Source organism: Callospermophilus lateralis, unplaced genomic scaffold (genome assembly GCF_048772815.1).
Source record: "Callospermophilus lateralis isolate mCalLat2 unplaced genomic scaffold, mCalLat2.hap1 Scaffold_137, whole genome shotgun sequence".
Classification (NCBI taxonomy): Eukaryota; Metazoa; Chordata; class Mammalia; order Rodentia; family Sciuridae; genus Callospermophilus; species Callospermophilus lateralis.
The window spans coordinates 129228-150057 of NW_027512527.1; the positions used below are offsets into that span (position 1 = coordinate 129228).

The following is a 20830-nucleotide window of genomic DNA, read 5'->3' on the forward strand; positions in this document are numbered from 1 at the left end:
CGGCAGTAGCAGTCCCCTGTACATGAGACTGCTTGTGCTGTTTTGTACAATTACTGAAATGAGATTTTTAGAAAATAGAAGTTTCCTTTGTGTGTGTTTTAGGGAAGAATCTGCTCATTCTTTAAATGTGGTTTTGACCCAAGGCAGGACCTTGAAAAGGCCAAAACATTAACAGTAGTACTTCTATTCATTGAAGAGTTATGTTACATGAAGATAAAATGGTTGTTTTGTAAGTTGTTGTATTTTGTGTTGACATAAATAAACGTGGTAATTTAAACAAAGACACTTGGATGATGATTCTTTTCATTCACTCAGCAAGAAATCTGAATTTCTGGATATTCCTGTGACCTACTCTGACTGCCTTGTTGATCTCATTCTAGGACCAAGAAAAAGAGCAGGAAGAGGCAGCCACAGAAGGCGGGGGCATCAGGAAATGGAGTAATTGCTGCCCAGTGACAATACTTACACCATTAGCCTTTGGCTGGACATGACTCCATGTTTGTAAAATCAAATTCTTTAGGGTTAGTGTTCTGGGCTGAAATATGTCTCTCCCCAAGATCACTCCCCACACAACTCATGAAGTGTTAATCGCTATTATCTTAGTTTTGACTGTATAACTGGAATAGGGTCTTTAAAGAGATAATTAAGTTAAAATTAAGTCCTAGCATTGGGCCTTCATCCAATATGACTAGAGTTCTCACAAGAAGGAGACAATAGGCCATAAACAGGTAGAGAGGGACCAGATGAAGACACAGGGAGAAGATGGCCACTGCAGACCAAAGGAGAGAGAGTTCAGAAGAAACCATCCATTTGGATACCTCAATCTCTGACTCAATGGCCTCTAGAATTGTGAGTAAATAAATTTCTGTTATTTAAATCACCCAGTCTATGGTACTCTGTTGTGGCAGTCACAGCAAATTAATGCAATCAATGCTGTTTTTCTGGGCATCCATTGGGTAGATTCCATGGTGCTATGCCCACTTTCTGCATCAGGAAAATTAAGTACAGAGAGACCAAATGCTCACAAGGGAAGTCAGTTGTTGTTTTGTTTGGTTTGCTTTTTTGGAAAGGCCCATTCCTTACTAAAGTACAAGGTGAAGTCAAGAGCACTTACTCTCTGAAACAAACTGTTTCTTGTGAACTAAAGGCCAAGAGTCTAGAAATTTAGAACCTGCTCTCATTTTGAAAATTAGCTTCGATTAAATTGTAATGAAAAGGCTTACAGAGCTCATTACATATCGGAGGCTTCATGGTTGTCCATTGAATTGCCAGTGTAATTTCAAAGTTTCTTCAGTCCTACCAGATTGATGTGTGTGTACTTTTCAGAAAGTTACTTTACATTTTAATTTTTCCATCTGTGAGATGGTGGCAATGTCCATCTCTTCTAGCACCTATAATAATCTCTGACACACAGGGTCTCAATAAATTTATTCAACAGATATTTATTATCTACGATAGGCCAGACATTGTTCTTACAATTATGGGAAGATTGAACACTGAACAAAACAAGCAATCTCTGTGCTTCCAAATGAGGGAGATGATAATAAATATGTAAGTAGACAACATCAGAGTACTAGACTCAGTTTCTGCATGTCCCCCACCCACTTGCTGCCCCCCAGGAATATCCCTGGAGCAGCCCCAACTCCCACAGTCCTCTTGATAGTAAACTCCCAGCTTCTACCTCACCCCTCACAGGTGGAGGAGCTGTAGGAGTTCCTGTGCCCCAGTGCAGAGTGGCTTTGCTGGTTGCTGTGCCAGTGGACTAGTAGTACAACAAGAAATGCAAGGGAATTAGCAGCCCAAGGAAGGAACACGGATCCTTAAGAGACAGAGTGGGAAGGAACCAGCAAATGAGTAGGAGCTGAGCCACCAGCACTCATCAGCTTCCTAATGCATCATTAAATATTTGCTTCCCCTCATTCCCTGCTTCCCTACCCTTTCTCCCTGGGATGGCCCCTCCCAATCATGCATTAAAATACAACTTTTCTTCAGGTTCTTGTTTTACAGGGCCCCTAAGCTAAGACTTTCTAGCAGTCCTAAGAGCTATGCAGAAGGTAGAGCTAGATAGGACACTCCACAGGGCCCTGGAGAACAAGCCCTAGAGTTGAAACCTGGGCAGGAACCTGCATAAGGAAGGGAGTGAGCAAATACAAGGGCCCCAAGAGGGCAACATGGTCATATGTAAAGAAGAGCAAGAAAGTCAAATGGGGGATAAGGAATAAATATGTGCTAAATATTGAATCTGATGATTAAACTGAGCCATTAAAACAAAATACCACTTTTTAGACATGGTGCTCTGAGTTTCTGGGAAGAAAGCCTTTATAGTTCCTAGTACCATTGCTCAGTGATTGTGCTCACAGGGGCGTGGATGAAATTAATTGCCAAGTGTGTTGCTAGAAAACATTCTAGTGTTTTTATTTAGACACAATACTTAACACATAAGGTGACCTGATCCCTATTTACACTTGCATTAAGTAATTGATTATCAAATGTTATGTGACATCCTCAGAAAATGTTAACAACTAAGCCTTCAGAGCCTCTTCTTTCCTTTACACCCAGAAAAGAAAATGTTAAAGTTTTTTTGGTTTGGGGGGTAGTGGAGAGTGTTTTGGTCATGATGACTCTTCAGTCAGATACTCTTTTCTTGTAAAGGATGCGGGTGAAAAAGAAAAATCAAAATCTCAAAAGAAGAATGAATGTTAGCCTGATGTGAACAGAAAAGCACTGAGCCAGTGAGGAGAGAGAAAAGATACAAGAGTCTATGGGAGAGGAGTCAGGAAGCTCTGGGGATAAGAAGGTAGAAAGTTCAGGCAGCAAAAGATAAAGGGGTGATCTTGAGAGTGAGACCTCTGGGGAGAGAGGGGGCTGGCTGTTAAAGTCTGCTCCTCCTTCCAGAGCTGCTGTTCCCTGGCCACCACAGCCTGCCGGAGCTAGCTTCAAAGCAAAAGTGACAAGGCCCAGCTTGAAGGGAGTTTCAGCTATGAGAGTCCATTTGGTGGACTTAATCTGGCTCAGGTTTCCCCTTCAAGATCCTTCAACACCAGAAACAATTGTGTCCTACTCTCGCAAAACCCTGCAAGTAGTATGTATCAGACCCAGAATCCTCCTTGCTTTAATTTATTTTTTTCTCCTTCACCTCATAGAAAATGCAATAGATTGTGTTGTCATCATCTGCAAAAAGTTGGGGTCTACATTAATGAACAAGCATAAGAAAAATGTATAATGGAAGAGGATATGCCTATTGTTTTCTTTTAAATTCAGAAAATAAATCAATATTGGTTTTGTTCAAATAAATATGAAGAAAACTTGTGATAAATGTAAGCTTTTTCTATATCACTTATATTTTAAAGAATACTAGGAAAGTCCACACAGGATTAGTAATAATTCATGAAACAAAACAGAGAAATTATTTACTAATATATTGCCAAATGTATTTAATTTAGAAATGGGTTGCTCATAAACTCCCTCAGTTTTGGAATAGGAAAAATGCTGCCTCTGTAAAAGAGAAATAGTTAATATTTGTTAAGGTTCCTGTCTTAGTCAGCTTTGTGTCACCATGATGTAACACCTGAGACAGGCTACTTATGAGGAAAATGACAGTTCATTTCTCCTCATAGGTTTGAGGATTCAAGTCCAAGATGAATGGCCCTAGAGGTTGCAGCCTCTGGTGAATATGGCATGTCATTGCAAAACTTCATGTCCAAGAAGGTGTTCACACCATGCGATGGGAAGCATAGAGACACTGATAGCCAGGAGTCTCCTACAGTCCTCTTTGAGGGCAAACTGATGACCTAATCCTCCCACTAGACTTCACTCTTACAGGTCCATAGCACCACTAATACTGTACCTTAAGGACAAAGCCTTTATGTTTGGACTTTGATGGGACACTTATCCATGCCATAGCAGTTCCTTTTACTTGCAAATGATAAAAGACCAACTCAAATAAACTTTAATTAAACAGCAAAAGAATAGGTAAGAGGCATACAGGGTAGTAACTTTCAAATAATGGGTGCAGTTGGGCTCATTTTCAGCTGAATCTCCAATATCTAACAGCATCACCCATTTGGATCTGCCTTGATTTTCTCTTTCAGTTTCTCAGTTTCTTGTCACAGTTTCTGTCATTGTGTTGACATATCCTTCAGCTTTTTTATATAACAAATCACCATGTATGCTAGAACTCTGAACTTACCTTCAATAATGCAATAGGAAAGAAAGAAAAACTGTACCTCTAACTCAAGATCAGGAAATTCCAGACAACTCTGAGTAGCCAAGCCAGGATCTCAGACCCAGTTTGCAGCAACAGAAAATAGGATTTGTAGACACACTAGAAAAACATAATTTCTACAAATATTACCCATAATCTTCTGCTTTATCTGATGGCATGTTTTTTTTCTCTTGCTTGCATTTTGACATAAATGGATTATTCAAAGTTTTTATATTTCTACAGGGATGAGTTAGCTTTAATTCTCACTGGAGAATTATCTTCTCATTTTTGATTTCTCAATTGGTTTCTCTCAAAATTAGGATTAGGAAAAATATATAAATTTCCCAAGAAATGCTGAGAAGGGGATCCTCATATACATAACTCGAATTTCTCCCAAATCCTTTAAATACCTTATAACAAATAAAAATCTTGACTCTGAAACATCAACTGACTTTTGACATAATAAACTTATGAAACAATCTAGTAGTTGCTCTCCCTTCCTCTTCTCTAATAACCTCTTCCTACATTTCCTAATGGCTGTCTCTGAGGGGCAGAGATGGCTATTTAGGGTAATGGAGACTCAACAGGAAAGCTTATTCATGATGGATAGCTTCTCCATCCTAATGATAAAACAGTGTGTGTATTTGATATCATTCTCTATACAAAATTAATTTCTGCTAGGACAGAGGTACTCAATGTGATAATTGACTTTTGTAAAACATGGAAAGTGCAACAGGAATAGAACCTAGAGTAAATTTTAAATTTTTAAAGGAATATAATAGATATTTAGATATTACTGACATTATCCTTTTCTTTTTTTTCTGCTTTTTTCCTCTTTAATATTAGAGGACACCAGACTCTAAATGTCTTGATTAAAACAGTTATTCTAACTTTTTGTGACATTTTTTTAAAAAAATAGTTTTAAGGCTGGGGATGTAGTTTAGTTTAAGATAGATCATTTTTGTATCATGTGTGTGGCTCTGGATTTCAATCCCCAATGTTTTCAAGAAGTTATTTTTTAAAAAATCTGTCCTTTCTCCCACAATAATTACCATTCCAGGATACATTTTATATTATTCAGTTATTATGAGTTTTGTACATAAAATCTTTTTTGGCTTTCCAAATAATTAATGTTTGATGATTTCTTTACACACACACACACACACACACACACACACACACACACATCACATCACATCATATTACATTCAAATAATGTGTTTCTTATTCTTTCTTTCTTTGTTTTTAAGCCATTCTCTTTTTAAAACTCAGATCTGGGAATCTACAATCCAAAATCCGGGTATGATTACCTAGACAAACTAGTATTCCACAGGGAATGTAAAACCTACATGGTCTCGATTTTTATTCTTGATTAAGAGTTAATTACCATTTAAAATTCTTTTTTTAATCTTTTCTGGAATGCAGGCTTTCCCAAGAGCCCAAATGTTTTAGAGTTATTATTCCATAGGTCAACTCTATGCCTTCCTCCCATGGAGTTAAATTGGCAGCCAGGACACAGGCTGACAGCACACAATGCTACAGTGGACTGAAAGGTTATATAATCAATCAACAGCCTGTTGGAAAAGGTCAGTAATATTACAATTATTAAAAAATACATTTTCTTTGGGGACTTGAAATAAAGATCTTCAATGAAGAACTAATGAAGCTAAAGTTTGCACTTCTATGTTTAACACATTCCAGGTGGTACCTGACCTTCATAAATTGTACAGTGCCTCAGAATCTTCATGAAAATGTTAATTTCCTAGAACTGTAGTGGAGCTGTGATGCTGGTATGATTTTCTGTGCTTTGGGGTTTATTAGAGTTCTGTATTAAAGCATGTTTTTCCTCTTTGATTCAGAAAATTTCATTTAAACTAATTTTTTTTCTTTAGAGCATGAAAATTAGGAGTTTTCTGGATCTCATTTTTCTAGAGTTTTTTTTTTTTTTAATTTGAAACCAGGTTGAAAGAGGTGGAAAGAAACCCTGCAATATAGGCCTCTATAGACTAATGACTCATCTCTATCTCCTTAAGATTCAGAATATCTGGAGGTCAAGAAAAGAAGTGAGGGTTGATGTTTTTGCATTGTCCTCCTGCTGTTTGTTTTGGATCAGAGTTTACAAGATTGAATGCCAAGTTTTGGAAGTTGGAATCCAATTTTTATTTTTAACTACAACAGCAAATCCTTATATATTCTAACCTACAGTAAGGTTAGAATTTGGTTAGCAATGAGTTATTTTTATTTCAAAATAGCTAAAAAAGATGAGTTTGAACATTTTTTTCCTATAAAGAAATGATGAATGCATGAAGTAATATGGAAATGCTAACTATAATGTTTGAATCAGTATACAGTGTTTATAGGTATTGTAGTGTCAAATTGTACTGTATAACATATATATATATATATATATATATATATATATATATATATATATATATAATTATATCAATTTTAAAAAGAAAATATAATGGGGTAAAAGTTTGGAAGACCTTTATATAAATGATCAGTATGACCTTGCAGATTAGTATCATATCATAATACTGGAAACAATTTTTGATTTTTTTTAATGGGACATATATACACTGTCAGTTTTATTATATGTAAAAAGATGCTAAAGCACAAAGTATTTTTTATTGGTTGCTCAAGACAATACAATGATCTTGACATGTCATACATTTGATTCAAATGGGGTATGCATTCTTATTTTTCGACATGTGCAGATTGCAGGATCACATTGGTTATACAGCCACATTTATACATACAGCAATACTAGTGTCTGTTGTATTCTGCTGCCCTTCCTAGTCCCCCTCCCCTCCCCTCACCTCCCATTACCTCTCTCTACCCAATCTACTGTGACACATATCTCTCTCTCTCTCTTTTTTTTTTCTTAGAAGGAGATTACCACTAAATAGGGAGGAGAGGTGGGAGAGAATGGGAGGGAGAAGGGGAATTGCACAGAAGATGTAAGGAGACCCTCATTGTTATACAAAATTACATATATGATGGTGTGAGCGGGGAGGAAAAAAGCACAAAGTATTTTTATTCTATAGTTCATAATTTGATGCTTTATTCATGAAGCAAATATGGGAAGAGCAAAACATATTTACAAGGTAACTCAGAGTGTAAATTTCTTAATAAATATTTCCTGGAAATACAACAGAATAGTTAGAGACAATTCTACTAAGCATATTCCATAAAGAACAAGGTAAAATATTGGAACCTGCTTTTGTAACCACATAAATAGCAAGAGAGGAATCAATTATTCTGGGCCTACATCCCTTCCTTCACAAAAGAAAGCAATGAATTCTTTTATAGTGAGGCAAAATAAGGACAGGGGTGATAACTAGTCAATCAGACAGGAATAAATCATACTTGTTTGAAATAATTTTAGAAAAAAAATTCAATAGTAGTTAAAAGAACATAAAAGTCTAGTACCCAGGTGATAAAATGCCAAAAGTATGGTATCAATTTAAAATAAATAGAAAGGAAACTATAGCTTATAGACACCCCAAACTCAAGCTAATACTAGAAATAGCAAGGGAAAAAACACATTAAAACAATTATCCTAACTCTGATCTATATTAAAAATAAGTAATGGCACAGAAGATATGGAAGAGTCAGTCTGAATTTTAAGAATGAAAACTAAAATGTATAAGGTAAAAAATGCACTGAATGGAATTAATGGCTGATTAGATAGTGTGGAATTTGTCTTTAAAGATTAATGTACTTGAAGACATAGCAATATAAACTGTCCAAAATGAACAGAGTAAGAAAGGAACTTTAGAAAATGAAAAGGTTATCAATCACATCTGGGAAAACTTCAAATATCCTATACATATGTGAACGGAATCATTGTGGGGGTTCCAAGATCAAAATACACAAATATTAGAGAAATAATGACTTTGAAAAATATTTTATTAAAACTATAAATCAACAGATTCAGTGATCCCCTAGCAGAAGAAACATGACAAAATCTCAACCAGTGCATGTCAAATATTACTCAAGAACAATGACAAACAGAAAAATGTCAGAAATCCCTTGAGATAAAAGAACACAGTGACATATGATCAAAGACAAAGATGACTGAAGATTTCTCATCAGATAAAAAGTCATAAGACAGTAAAGAAGTATTTTTAAAGTATTGAAAACAAAAAGAAACAAATAAGACCTCCTTAACTTATAATTAATTCTATACTTACAAAAAAATGTCTTGGGAAAATTAAGTCAAAAGGAAGACTTTGAAATATACAAAAGATTTTTAAAAATCTGTCACCAGATGGGCACTACTAGAAATCCTTTAGTAGAAGGTGAAGAATATAGCAACATGGAGTTACATAGGAATTATACACACTGGATATGGTAACTATGTGGTTAATGCAAAAGTTATTATAGTTACTATTCCAATATCTTAAAAAGAAACCTGGGTAGTATGAGCCAAGACATGTAGGTGAGTCTCTAGAAATGTGAAAAGAAAAGAAACTTGACTTCCTTGGATACTCAAGAAGCCACACAGTCATGTCTGCATGTTGATTCTAGAACTTCTGACCTACAACCACACAACATTGTATTTGTGTCCCTGAGTTATTTTATAATTTGTTACAGCATCAATAGAAAACTAATACAAAGACCAAGTGAGGTTTATATCAGAATTGAACAATATAAAGTTTTAGAATCATCCAATTTAATGTTTCATATTAACAAACTGAAAAATTAAACCATATGATTATCTTAGTAGATGTAGAGAATGCATGAGACAAAGATCACGTTTATTGCTGATTAAGAACAAAACAACATACAAAAATCCTCTTAGCCAACTATGACTAGAAAGGAGTTTTGATCTGATAAAGTAGATCTATAGAAAACTTACAGGAAGCATTATACTTAAAGATAAAAGAGAGTACTTTTCCCATAAGATCACAAGTATAACAAATTTGTAAGATACAAGATACATGTACAAAAATCAATTATATCACTATATATATATACGATAAGCAATTAGAAATTGAAATTTGAAATACCATATGCACTAGCTTCACATATACAAAATGCTTGGAAATAAGTATGACAAAATGTGTGAAAATTTTGTACCAAACTCATTTTGAAATGTTGATTAAAATAACTTAAGAAGTGCAACAGAAATTCAATCTTATACTTGGTCCTCATAGTCCAAAACAAAAATGATATTATTGTATCAATTCTTTCCAAATAGTTCTATAAATTCAGTGCAATCTCAATTTAAACCTTAGTGGAATTTTTGCATAAAATGAGTAATTGTTCTAAAAAAAAAAAAAATATATATATATATATATATATATGAATGACTGAGAATAACCAAAATAAATTTTAAAAATCTTTTTCTCTCAGCTTATCTATGTTCTGTGAATGAAAAGATTTCCTCCTTTATATGACTGAATAGTATCCCATCATGTATATATACTATATTTTCTTAATCTGTCCATCAGTGATGGACATTGGGTTTATCCCATATTTAGCCATTGTAAATAATGTTTCAGTAAACATGGAGCACAGCTTTTTTTTCTCAATATACTGTTTTCATTTCCTTTTGATACATACTCATTTTATTATATAAAACAATCCAGGCACAGAAATACAAGTAACACAACGTGAATTCATTCATTTGTGGAATCTAAAAAAGTTGATTTTATGAAAGTAGAAAATAGAATGATGATAACTAGAGACTGGGAAAAGTGGCAGGAAGGAGGAGATGAGGTAGGATCGAATACATAAGTATAAAACTATAGGTAGCAGAAAGCAGTTCTAGTGTTCTATTTCAGAGTAGGATAGCTATAGTTAACAACAGTACCTTGTGTATTTCAAAAATGATGAGAGAATTTGAATGTTCTCACCATAAAGAAGTGGTAAAATATTTGAGATGATTATATGCTTGAATTTGATCATTACACATTATGTATGTATCAAAATATGATATGATGCACATAAATCTGTCTACTATGTGTCAATTAAAATTATGTGGGAAAAGAGTAAAGTTGGTGGGTTAATGATGTGTTTCAATAATTATTATGAAGCTACTATAATAAAAAGTAATGCTCTGGTACAGTGATGGAAAAAAAGAGTGAACAGAATGGAGAATCCAGAATTAGACTCACTTATATAAACAGCTGATTTCTGAGGAAAGTCCAAAGGCAAACCCTCAGTGTAGAAAGAGCAGTCTTTAAGGCTGGTGCTGTAACAATTGAACAATCATATGCAAGTCACTAAACTTTGAATTGTCATTTATACCATACAAAACAATTCATTCCAATCTAGCATGTATCTAAAACGCAAACTGAAGAAGTACCAGCAAAGAGATAATAAATTGAGAACTATTCAAGTTAAAGATGTGATCACTCACAATTGAAAAAATACAAAAACAAAAGAACTTCCAAGAATCAAGGTGGACTAGTATAAAGAAAATCATCCTTAGATTTCTTCCCGTGAAACGGAGAACATCAAGAGAAAGAAAGACATCATAGAGAAAGATAGAGGCTCACTCAAAAGCCATGGAGTAGCAGATGTCTTCTCAGCAACAATAGAATCCAGCAGACAATGAAGTGATGCTTTCAAATTACAAGAGAAATTATTATGACCCTACCATTTTTATTGAACTGAACTCTTTCAAGATATTGTGACATAAATTTTTTTAGACAACATGATTTTTTATCCAGATAGATCAGTAATGAGAAAAGCATTACAAAAGAAAATTACAACATGGAAGGAAGTTAAGGCATTCAAGACAGAGCATTGGACACAGAAAACAATATGTATTTGGACAAATATAATTATTGTTAAATGTGAATTTAAAACAAATTTATGTGTTTACCATAAAAATGGTAGAACCAGGTGCTGGGGCTGTAGCTCAGTGTCAGAGCGCTCGCCTAGCCTATGGGAGGCACTGGGTTCAATCCTCCTCATTACATCAATATAAAATAAATAAAACAAAGGTATTGTGTCCATCTACAACTAAATTTTTTTTTTAAAAAAAGGGTAGAACCATCTCTGATGACACTGGAAAGATGAATGGGGCTTTTGTGCAATGGATAAAGTAGGATTATATGCTTATCACATTTAAAAGGAAAATAGAAATTCTAAATAATTTTAAAAATTTTATTGACATGGGCTGGGGATGTGGCTCAAGCGGTAGCGTTCGCCTGGCATGCGTGCGGCCCGGGTTCAATCCTCGGTACCACATACAAACAAAGATGTTGTGTCCGCAGAAAAACTAAAAAAAATAAATATTAAAAATTCTCTCTCTCTCTCTCTCTCTCTCTCTCTCTCTCTCTCTCTTTAAAAAAATTTTACTGACATAAAATTATTCATATTTATGGGGTACAGTGTGATACACATGTGTACAACATGAACTGATTAATTAGGGTAATTATACCTTCATCTCCTTATTCAACCATCTTCTTATCATTTCTTTGAGCTCTTTTATGGTTCTTCATAAAATAAGTAGTAGGGTATTGTGAACTATAATCACACTACTATGCTGTGGAACAAAGTAAAGATAATTTTTGTTGTTATTTTTCAATTACTACTAGTATCATTGCACATAAGAAAAAAAATTCAAACACTAGTGATTTTCAAAAAGCGTAATTAAATTTTTGTCATGGTAGACCAAGGTGCAGTCACTGCAAGATTACTAGGGTGGCTCAGCAATCATTTATTTCAAGCTTTCAGCACTGAAAGTTCAAGTTCATGTTCAAAGTCTAAGATAGTTGGTGGAGTTCTGGATTTCTGACTGGAAGAAAAAGAACATGTAAAATCTCAAAACCAAACCACTCTTTCAGACAAATGTGTTTCCTTAAAGATTACCAATAAGCATTTTGCTTACATCTATCTCACTTAGAAATGATCACCTATGGTTGCAAGTGAGGCAAGAATAGGCAATGTTCTATCCAGTATGAGCCATAAAATAATGCTTTATCCTGTGTTGTTAACAATTGGAGAACTCAAGAGTAGATTTTGTTGACCTCAGAACAAATCCCAGTTAATTGCTTACATAGGATTGATATTTTTAACTGAAATTCTTATTTTTCTTTCTGAATGCAGTTCTTTACAAAAAGGGCAAAAGTAAGTCAAAAGAGAAAGAAGTAAGCTTTTTCCATTTTGGAATAGAGGGAAAAGGCCCTAAATTTCCTGATGTAGTGACTTATAAATAGTGAGAATTCAGTAAATATTGTATAATCTACTGAATAATTTCTTATATCACATATTCTTGCTAAACACTGAAAATTTGATCAGTGTTTAGCAATTATAGACTCATGCTACTGTGCAAATCCCTTTACATTTGGGATTCTCTAACATGGTGGCAAGAGATTTGGAAAATACAAAATGATTTCCTGTAAAATAAAGTTTTTCCTTTTCAAACCATTCAAGAGAAAAAATATATTTAATTTAATAAAATTTTAATATTTATGTTTCTTGTATTCCTTTCCATCTCTTTTTGAAAGAAAAATGATGTATAAATTCAGTTTGAACAGTTTTAATTCTGCTATAACATGACATTTCCCTTATAATAACTTGAACTGGTGCAGAGAACATAAAAGCCACAATATAGTTATATATAACTAATAGGATCCCTTTCCTTTGTTCCTTGGTTTACAAATCTTCCTGACTTAGCAGTGGCACCCAAATGCAATTCTCCAAACCCTGCTGACAAGTCTTAGGAATTCAGTTCAGAAGAAATACTGTCTAGTGCATATATGTTCCTTTCAACCAGAGGATTTTGAGCAAGCCTCTGAGGGGTTTGCTGTAATACACTTGTTCCTCTTGGGTAGATCAGTTCTTCAAGAAAATATTCCAAAGGATAGCTGCAGTAAACAGCTGAGAATATACTAGCAGCAAGGTTGATAGAATGCTATCAAATAAGCAAGAATTTTTTAAGACATAAGAGCAAAGACAAAAAAAAAAAAAGAAAAACTAAGAGAAATATTATAAACCCCACTTAATTTTCCAGTTGGCAAGCCAAAGATCATTCCATGAAATGCATCTAAAAATTTTTTCTGTTAAACTCTTTTTAATCTAAAAGAACTTTCTAGGAAAATCAACGTTTTCGTCATTTGTCCTTCATAATTCATAGGTGTTGGTATTGCAAAATAACAGAGACACTTACAAATATTACTGAATACCTCAATATGTCCACATATTTTAAGGATTTTTTCTTGGCTCATTCTACCTTCCTTTGTGTATTTATAAGCGAGCAGTCAGCATTTGGAGCTTAAAGGGTGTCTGTGTTGCTAGCAATTAAACTATTTTTCCTGTTTCAAACTCAGTCTTCCATATTCTACTTTGTAATGCTGGGGTTAGGAGTCTGCCAACCATACTTCCCTTTTTCCAGCTGTTTCCCTTTAGATTCTGCCAATGAGGACACTAGGAAGAGACAGAAAACACAGAAGGAAGGAAGTCACCCTTCTTTTCATTCACTACCTTTTCTTCCTTTTCAGGTTTCCATTTTTTTTTCCTAGTGTCATCCTGGCAGGTAAAATTTGTTCAGTAGCAGCACTTAGTTCCAGTTTGTTTTGTAAAAGTACTTGTAGGGCTCATTTCATTGTGGGCTCTCAATGCCATCAGTCCCAGCCAACTGACACCCCTCCACTGTCCACAGGCTAGCTCCAGGTCCCTCTCTGAGCTTGGAAACACCCTCGTGGAGCAGTGCATCCTCCTTAAGGTCTGTGTTCAGTTTCAGGAATCCTTTGCCAGTTTTCCAAGTTTTAATAACTGCAATTTTGCCCCGTTGTCTTCAGCATGAAGGATCGTACTAACTTCCAGTAGTTGTTAATTGTGTGATATCTCACTGGTTCTTTCTGCAATTTCAGTATTTTGAAACCTTGAACACGATTCATTATTTTAAATGATCTCTCCTAAAATAACTGATGTGTTTTTTTTCCTTCTAATTACACTCCGTCTAGTGCTCTTTGTTATCCTCAACCATAGAATAATTGCCCTCTTTGTGGAAGTAAATCTTTTTATTTAGAGATTAAATTGATGTGTAAGACTAATTCATTCTTTCAAAATATTTATTTGGTATCTAACAGATATATATATATATATATATATATATATATATATATATATATATATATATATATATATTGCTTCTGGCACTACAAGGAATTCAGAAAGTTATTAGGCATAAATTCACCTGTGAGTATTTAGGAAATTTTAAATTGTGGAACCTGGATATGTTTATAATAGTTAAAAGACATTAACTTCTTTGTGAATATTACATAGAATGAGTTTTACAGCAATTTATAGTAAAGAAATTATTATTTTTGAAAATTAGAAAACACAAAGAATTTTAATAGAGAATACATAGTAGTAACTTAGATTTTAAAAGTGTATCTATAAGGAACAATTATAAAGTATATTCACAAAGAGATATTGAAATATGACATTATAAGGGAGAAAAGAAAATTAAAGGAAGAGAATATCAAAAGCACTCAAAACATGTATACTACATCAATATTTGGTAGGAATAGTGGGTTTATAAAATGTAGTAGCAGGAAAGAAACTCCATGAAGCATATTGGGGTGAGATAGTGTAAGATCTTGAGAGATTATTTAGTGATCAGAGGGTCTTGTTTTGCTTTTTTTTCTCCAGGTAACACAGTGAATTCCAAAGATAGTTGATGGCTTACAAGGACTGATCTAAAATATCTTGAGAATTGACTTGATATGGAGAAGACTGAAGAACAGAAAAGCACTTGGAAATATGGGTAAAATAACTAAAAACTTCTTCTCATACAGGGAAATTCGTGTGTTGGGGGCTGTCAGAAATTAGTCATTTAGAGGCTTGTGTTCTCAGCATCTGAGGGAATAAATATAACATTTATTGTGATGGAAACACATAAAGAAGAGGTGTGTGTATGTGTGTGTGTGTGTGTGTGTGTGTGTGTGTGTGTGTGTGTGTTATGGAGACTTGAGTTCATTTTTGTACCCAGAAAACTTTTGATATTCTATCCCTCTCTTGTGATGAAGACGAACTTTATCATATAAGGTTAAAAATAAACCTTCCATGAAATCATGGAGGCAAGATGGCGTGTTGTAGAAGCAAAGGTGTGTATGTTATGCAGGAAGGATTAACTGAACCATGATATCAAAAGACACTGCGATAAGATATGAACTGAAAAAGTATAAATTTCCAATGTATAGATAATTGACAACTTTTTGAAGGGAAATTTTGGTGCAAAATATGGGGGTCTAAAACCTGATTGGAGGGTGTCAAGTCATAATTTCAGAAATGGATTAGACTTAGCCAGTGCAAACAACACCTTTGAGCATTTTTGCTGTGAAAGGCTTTAGTGAAATGGGACAGTGAGAGAGGTTCAGTTACATTGAAGTGTAACTGAGAAAAATTAGCCTTTACAGAGGGAACTAAGAAAGTTTTTGATAAACAAAAGAATGAAAATAATTTCAGTAAAAGGGCCTTAAATAAGTGATAGTAGATTTACTGATGAGAAAGAAGGTATCCGTAGATAAGAACAAAAATAATTTATTCATAGTGATATAAAGAAAAAAAATTGGGGGGCACAGAAGCATATATTTTGGCAGATTACTTACTAGGTATACATAAAAGTTCTCTTCTGGGTTCTTCTGATTTATCAGTAAAACAGTAGTCATTGTGAGCACTTAAGAGAGTTATTTTTAGAATTTTACAAAGAGATGATAATTGTTTCATTATGAGATTTAGAGGATGAATCAATTTTAAAAAGGCTTTTAATTGCCAAGGGGCACTCAAGATTTTCTTAATTTTTATTGACTATATATCAGTAGTACATATAAATGCTTTTGTTTTGTTTCATTTTGTTTTTCCAAATTTTCACCTGCTTTCAGTATAGACTGAGAATAAATTGATTTAATTGGCTAGGGTTTTGCCAGATACACACAATGGAGAGATGTGGGAATTATGGAAGTTGAGGAAAAATGTGAGGGATGATAGAACAGGCAACCTAAGTGAAGAAAAGAAGTAACTAAGTATTAGAAGCAGAGAATAGAAGGGTTCATTGTAGATCTCACTGGGGTAATTGGATTGTTGGATGTGTTAGTACAAGGAGTGAAGTGAAGAAGTATAAATTGATAGTCAACAAGAAGGATGCTTGACACTGAGATTTTGGATGTAGCACCATTATTATTAATTAAAATATATGCATTGTGACCTTAGGAGTCAAGTAGAATGGGTGACAAAATCATGAAAATAGAGGAATTCAAAGGACTGAGAGTCTAATGTGTTGGATTATTTTTTTGAGTATCTAATTTTGATGATAGGAATAATATTGAAAATGAAGGCAATAATCCAGAAAAAATTTTCAGTAAATTAGTTATGTAAACTTTTTAAATCTATTTAATGCTATTTTTTTTTCAGATATTTGTGCTTTGTGTTTGTGATTTTGCTATTTAAAATGGTATTCAATTTCTGTTCAGTCTTGATGAGGAGGCTGTGATGTGCTTTACAAAGAAAATATGTGTTAGAAAAGCTTTTTTTTTTTCACACATGAGATACAGTCCTGTTGGTCACAATGGGTCAAATATATATACTAGTAGGGTGTCTTCATACAGAAACACATATAAAATAAAACCATGTGTTGATCAGTTGATGAAAATGTTGTGACTAGAGGGCTTGCAGGAAACTACCCATGCATATTGCTGGAGCAATAGCTCATTATTTGCTAATTCAGTGTTGAATGGGACTCTATAGAAAATAACAACCAAAAATAATAAGTGAAATTTATGTGGGTGTGTGTGTGTGTATACACACACAGAGAACAAAAATGAATTCAGAAAAATATGTGGTTATATTAAAAACAGTTCCTTAATTTTTGAATCTTTTAAAAGAAATATATGACTGGGGCAAAAATAAGAGCATTATATGGTAATATATATGTAAGTTTTATGTATGAAAATAATAGCATAGTAATTGAGAAAATGAAAATTTACTGTTTTAGGTTTTCATATCAAAGGGGTAACATTATAACAATATTTGAAGACAGACTGTAACAAAATGAAACTGTATACTTTAACCATTAGAACAGACACTATGAAAAAATACAGTATAAATAATAAATCTATAATAATGATAAAAATGAAAAAAATCAAATCTATCAATTTGAAAGAAAAAGAGAAAGGTACAGGAAACAAGAACATATAAGACTAAAAGAAAACAAACAGCAATGTGAAATTTTTAAACCCTCCATGACAATGAATAGCTTAAAACTAAATTAACTAGGTATGCCAATTAAAAGGCAGAAATATGCAATGCAAAAATCTGAAGGAATTTGAAGGTGAAATAAAGATGCACCACCTCATTCTCAATGATTAATAGAACAATATAAGCCAATTTTACCTAATTTATATCTGTAGAATACTTAACCCAACAATAGCAGAATACATATTTTTTGCAAGTGAAATTGGAACATTTATCAAAATTAACCAAATATGAAGATACATGATATATCTCTATAAATTTTAAATGGCTGAAATTATACAAAGTTAACATTCTAAGTACAAAATACAGTTTAGTTAAAAAATAAACAAGATATGTGGAAAATCTACAAATATTTGGAAATTATACAAAGTACTTTCATATAATTTATGCATGAAAGATAAATTATAAGGAAAGTTAGAAAATACTTTGAACTGAAGGAAAATAAAATTAGCCATATCTCCACACTCTTTGGCTCTCCTCGCGGCTGAAGCGTTTCCTTTTTTTCACCCTGTTGTCGCCTTCTCTGCTTCTTCTTTTCCTTTCTCGTTCTGCTGCTCTGCGGTGTGACGAGGCCAAATCCTCTCCCCACCCAGCCCGTGACTTTTTCCTTTTACCCGCGCTGCTCCATTTCTCTCTGGCCGCCGCTGCCACTGCTGCTCAGCTGGTGTCGGTGCCGCGCTTTTCTCCCCACGTCGTCCCCGCAGCCTATGGCCCAGGCCGCCTTGGGTATTTCTGCTCAAGGTAACCACATCCCTCTTTAAAAATTCCGCCGAAAAAGAGAAGACGCTTTACCCGACTCTTTGGGCCGTTATCTCACGGCGAACTTTCTGACCAAGTATACAACTACCCAGAAGGCCTAGGAGAAGTGCTGTATAGAGAGCAGTTCGACTTTAACGCCGAGCCACCTTGGGAACCTAGCTGATGATAGGGGGGTTCCATCTCCTAACTTGTCCATGGAGGTCTTCACTTCAGAAATCCAAGATTCATATTCATCCAGCTTGGTGTCGAGTGGGCTGTTGCTGCCAGAATTATCTTGTGATTATTTGAAAGATGTATCAGTTTCTTCTGAAGTACAATCAACTGTAGAAGCCTTTGTAGCAGTTTGTTGCATATTCTAAGGACCCAGACATAGGCTTGGTGGCCCGTCTCTTGTTTTTCCTGGTTTATGACTTTCGGCTTTGTGGAATACGGCTGAGATGAAAGGATTTATTGACGATGCAAACTACTCTGTTGGCCTGTTGGATGAAGGAACAAACCTTGGAAATGTTATTGATAACTATGTTTATGAACATACTCTTACAGGGAAAAATGCATTTTTCGTGGGGGATCTTGGAAAGATTGTGAAGAAACACAGTCAATGGCAGAATGTAGTGGCTCAGATAAAGCCATTTTACACAGTGAAGTGCAACTCTACTCCAGCTGTACTTGAGATCTTGGCAGCTCTTGGAATTGGATTTGCTTGTTCCAGTAAAAATGAAATGGCTTTACTGCAGGAATTGGGTGTATCTCCAGAAAATAACATTTACATAAGTCCTTGCAAGAAAGTTTCTCAGATAAAGTATGCAGCAAAAATTGGAGTAAATATCATGACATGTGACAGTGAGATTGAATTGAAGAAAATCGCACGTAATCATCCAAATGCCAAGGTCTTACTACATATTGCAACAGAAGATACTATTGGAGGTGAAGAGGGTAGCATGAAGTTTGGCACTACACTGAAGAACTGTAGGGATCTCTTGGAATGTGCTAAGAAACTTGATGTCCAAATAATTGGGGTCAAATTTCATGTTTCAATTGCTTGCAAAAAATCTCAAGTATACGTACATGCTCTATCTGATGCTCGATGGGTATTTGACATGGCTGGAGAATTTGGTTTTACAATGAACATGTTAGACATTGGTGGAGGTTTTACAGGAACTGAATTTCAATTGGAAGAGGTTAATCATGTTATCAGCCCTCTGTTGGATATCTACTTTCCTGAAGGCTCTGGCATTAAGATAATTTCAGAACCTGGAAGCTACTATGTGTCTTCTGCATTTACACTTGCAGTTAATATCATTGCAAAGAAAGTTGTTGAAAATGATAAATTTTCCTCTGGAGGAAAAACCGGGAGTGATGAACCAGCTTTTATGTATTATATGAATGATGGTGTTTATGGTTCTTTTGCAAGTAAACTATCTGAGGAGTTAAATTCCATTCCAGAGGTTCACAAGAAATACAAGGAAGATGAGCCTCTCTTTACAAGCAGCCTTTGGGGTCCATCCTGTGATGAGCTTGATCAGATTGTGGAAAACTGTCTACTTCCTGAGCTGAATGTGGGTGATTGGCTTATCTTTGATAACATGGGAGCAGATTCTTTCCATGAACCATCTGCTTTTAATGATTTTCAGAGGCCAGCTATTTATTACATGATGTCATTCAGTGATTGGTATGAGATGCAAGATGCTAGAATTACTTCAGACACAATGATGAAGAACTTCTTCTTTGTGCCTTCTTGCATTCAGCTGAGCCAAGAAGACAGCTTTTCCACTAAAGCTTAAACAGGCATTCACGCTTCTTTAGATCTGAAGTTAGCAGGTTAAGCTTGTCTGGTCTACATTCCGGTGAAAAAAAATTAAACAATCTTATTCTGTTAATTCTCTTGGAAACAAAAATTAATAGTAATAGCTATTTGGGACCAGACGAAATCAGCTTTCATTTATAATTCATTTTGGGGGTAATGGGAGATTTAGATAATGTATCCATATTTAAACTTAACAGTTTGAACAGCCCCTTAAGTGTTTAAAATAAAATATGCAACAAAATGGATGACTTAGTGGAGATGGAAGCCCACTAATTGGGTTCCCCATTAAACCGTTTACATACCAAGTACACAGTTTTTATACTAAGGATTCGTGTTAAAAAGTCTTGTAAAGTTAATGTCTTTCACCCAGATATATCAGATGTCAGTGGAAGGCAAACGTGACTTCATTAGATACATTTAGTGTATTTAGAATGTGTAAATTTGTGCTTTGAACTGTAGTTTAATAAATGTAAAATTGCATCATAGTATTTGTTGTATTTGACCTAATGTAACCCTTGTATGATTGCAATAAAATTTTGTGTAGATTTAAAAAAAAAATTAGCCATATCAAAAATTTTTAATGTAGTTAAATTAGTGATTAGAGGGAAATGTATAGCATTAAACACATATTTAAATATAATGAATATTTATTACCCAAAAAAGTAAATGATAGAATAAGAAATAACTGTATAGGTGGAAATAAGTGCAGTAAAAAATGAATCAATAGAACAAATCAATAAAACTAGAAGATGCTTGTTTAAGAAGATGAAGTAAATGAATAAACCATTAGTTTAACTAATTAGGAAATTAAAAAGAAAACATAGAGAACAGGCAAAAATTGC

General features: G+C 34.2%; 1 pseudogene; it reads left to right on the forward strand.

The window, feature by feature from the left end:
* The first annotated feature begins 18447 nt into the window (after window positions 1–18447).
* LOC143387567 (antizyme inhibitor 1 pseudogene) lies at window positions 18448–20368 on the forward strand (annotated as a pseudogene).
* Window positions 20369–20830: the final 462 nt, after the last annotated feature.